This window comes from Triticum urartu, chromosome 6A, assembly GCF_056163025.1.
Source record: "Triticum urartu cultivar PI428250 chromosome 6A, HENAU_Tu73, whole genome shotgun sequence".
Lineage (NCBI taxonomy): Eukaryota > Viridiplantae > Streptophyta > Magnoliopsida > Poales > Poaceae > Triticum > Triticum urartu.
In genome coordinates, this window is record NC_141878.1 from 596,924,627 (window position 1) to 596,928,018 (window position 3,392).

At 47.6% G+C, this 3,392-nt stretch overlaps 1 pseudogene; it reads left to right on the plus strand.

The window, feature by feature from the left end:
* The first annotated feature begins 2,275 nt into the window (after positions 1-2,275).
* Positions 2,276-2,414, plus strand: LOC125517768 (small nucleolar RNA Z247; annotated as a pseudogene).
* The last annotated feature ends 978 nt before the right edge of the window (positions 2,415-3,392 follow it).

Consider the following 3,392-nt stretch of genomic DNA (forward strand, 5'->3'; position numbering starts at 1 on the left):
ATAGCGGCCAACCAGCTTGCGCCACGTGGCATAGCTGGTTGGCCACCCTTCACGCATAGCTTAATGGGTTTAATGTCATTACCTTTGAAGAAAAAAAAATCAATCGAAGAAAACGGTGTTCCTGGCTTGAAAAAATGGCTTGAGCTTCTTGCACAGCAAATGAAGCATCCACACACCAGCTTATCATTTTTACCACTTATTATTCAGCCCTTATGCTCTCTGCACATCTTGATACATTCTTCAGATATTTTGTGTTGTCTCTTCATGTAAGAAAACATAAGTATTCAAGTTAAGCTGTGGTCTGAGATGTATTGATAGGATTTATATAATTATATTGCCTGGTTTTTTTTTGTTGTAGGCTTATACCCACGCTTGTGGCGTTGTACTTTGCGCCTTCTTGCCTAGGGTGATGTAGCTGCGTCTGCTACTTAGTGCTGTCTTGTGAAAAGTCTTGAATCATTGTTTGTTTCGTATGATAACACTGTGCTTAATGTCGAGTAGACAGTTGATGCCCATAAACATGTCTTTCTCAATAAGTTTAAAGGACTTGCTGATGTAAGACTGAAGTTTTGCAGTATGTCTTGCCCTATGCATATGTTTGATCAGACTGATAGTTGATTGCAATTTGTTCCAAATTACAGAATAGGGATGCTGTCATTGACAGGCTTGGCAGCTACAATGGCAATCACGTGCTATTTAAATCCACTAAACTGCCTAAAGAACTCTCTAAAAGTACAATGGATTTTTTCAACTCAAAAGATAAGAGGTGCTGCCGTTATGACATCGAGAACTAGGAACTAATGAAGTTACTGAAAGTTAAGTACCTGGCTAGTCTTGGTGTGATCCTTGCTCAGTCGATACGAGAACTTTCAAGCTTCAACACAGATGACGTAAGAGCAGTTCTGCAGATCTTGGTTTATACTCCCTCCGTCTGGAATCACTTAACACTGAAATGGATGTAACTAGTTAAGATCCGTGAGTATATTTTTTTCATGTCCTGCAGGCTCAACACTTCTCATCGTGCTGGCAGGTGACATGAATGTTATACTTGATATGCCTCTGATACAAGTTAGTGGAATCCAGGAAACTAAGATAACGGACACTGAGAGCTCACTATCAAAAGGTCTTGAAGAATCCGAAAGCATAACTATCGACGCGGAATAATCTGGTGCAAGTGATGGCAACGATCTAAATGAGGACGACTTGGGAACTGATGCAGAGAAGAGGAAACAGCAAGAGAATGATGTGCAGAACATGGTATGAACAGTGACCCTGAAGAAGGCACATAATATCAACTCGATAATGAGGTTGATCCAGTTGAGCCTGGTGGAGATTCAGAAGCGAATGACGAAGGACATGTCTCAGATTCTGGTAACAAGACAGGGAAATTAGAAGGTATGCTTGCAGCTGGTAAACTCAAGAAGGAAAAGAAGTGAACTGTGAAAAACTTGGGAGGTGCAGAAGCAGGCACAGATAACCCAGAAACGCGGTGTTAAACGTAGGCTACATGAGGTGCACCGATCTACATGAGGCGCACTGGTCGGGTCCGGTTGGACTAGCTAGATAGAGGTAGTTAGGGTTAGGTTGTAATCTTTTTCATCTCTATCTTATCTCCTCCTTCCTTGGTCCTCAAGTTGTAATCTCAACCACATTGTATGCTTATCAGGGATATGACCCTGCCTATATTAACACGCAACCATCGCCTCGAGAGAGGTATGACGTTCTCCGCCTGTTTACATGGTAACCAGAGCCTCCTCTATCCAACACATCTAGCAAAAACCAATCGCCAGCATGTCGTCCTCCTCCAGCGCCGTCCAGCCCAACCTTCCCGGGCAAGTCGCCGAGAAGCTCACCTGCACCAACTACATCCTGTGGCGTGCGTAGGTGACACCGCAGCTAAGGGGAGCTGGCTACTTCGGCTACGTACGTCGACGGAACCATGACGGAACCCGCCAAGTTCCTCGCCACGAAGGACAAGGATGGGAAGGAGGAGCAAACACTCAACCCTCTCCATCCGATCTGGTTCAGAGAAGGGCAGCAGGTACTCGGATACTTGCTCAACACCCTCACCAAAGAAGTCCTCGTGCAGGTCACGTCCATCGCCACGCCGCACGAGCTCTGGGCGGCACTCGCCCACATGTTCTCGTCGCAATCCAGAGCACACGTCAACAACAACAGAGTCGCTCTCTCCATGGCGCAGAAGGGAACACAATCGGTGGTCGCGTACTTCGCCCACATGAGGTCGCTCGCTGACGAGCTCGCCGCCGCCGGGAAGCCGATCGATGACGATGAGCTTGTCTCCTACATCACCGCCGACCTCGACATGGAGTATCAACCTCTCGTCTCCGCCAACGACGCCCGCACCGACCCCATCAGCATCAACGATCTCTTCGCCCAGATGAGTAACTTCGATCAGTGCCTCGCCCTCTATAGCGCGGCGGGATCAGGCAAGGGTTTCAAATCCTCTGCTAACGCGGCCTCTCGCGGCCGCTATCGTGGATCGCAGCGCGGCAAGGGCAAGGCGTCGGGTGGCGGAAACAGCGGCGGCGGTAATCCTCCCCGCGGCAGCAGCAGCAGCGACAGCCGGCCCTTCAACACCAACAACAAGGGCCGTCGCGGCGCCAAACCTCGAGCAGGTCCGGATGTCTAGCGGTGCCAAATCTGCGGCAAGCCTGGCCACACCACACGGGACTGCTAGTACCTCTACGAGGATGATGGTGAGTCTTCCCAAGATGAGAAGGTCGCGGGGGCAGCAGACGGCTCCTATGGCATTGATACAAACCGATACGTCAACAGTGGCGCAACGGACCACATCACAAGCGAGCTGGAAAAGGTGACCGTACGTGAAAAGTACCGTGGGCAGGATCAAGTCCACACTGCCAACGGAGAAGGTATGGGCATTAGCCACGTTGGTCATTCAGTACTTAAAACTCCCCATAAAAATATCCGCCTCCGGAAAATTTTGCATGTTCCTAGTGCTTCGAAAAATCTCCTTTCCGTTCATCGTATTGCAATTGATATTGCAATTGATAATCATGTATTTCTTGAATTTCATCTATTTTTCTTTTTATTAAGGATCAGGTCACGAAGAAAAAACTATCGAGGTAGATGCGTTCGAGGGCTCTACCCGTTGATTCCGGAGCTTAGGAGATTGAATAAACAAGCCTATGGTGTCACCAAAGTCTCTTCAACTCGGTGGCATGATAGATTAGGGCATGCATCTTTTCCTTTGATTGAAAAATTGCTTAGGAAGAATAAGCTCCCGTTTGTTGGTGAGTGTAGTTGTGAAACAATTTGTGATTCCTGTCAACGTGCTAAAAGTCATCAGTTGCCTTATCCTGTGTCTACAAGTGTTTCTACTAAACCACTTGAACTCATCTTCTTTGATGTTT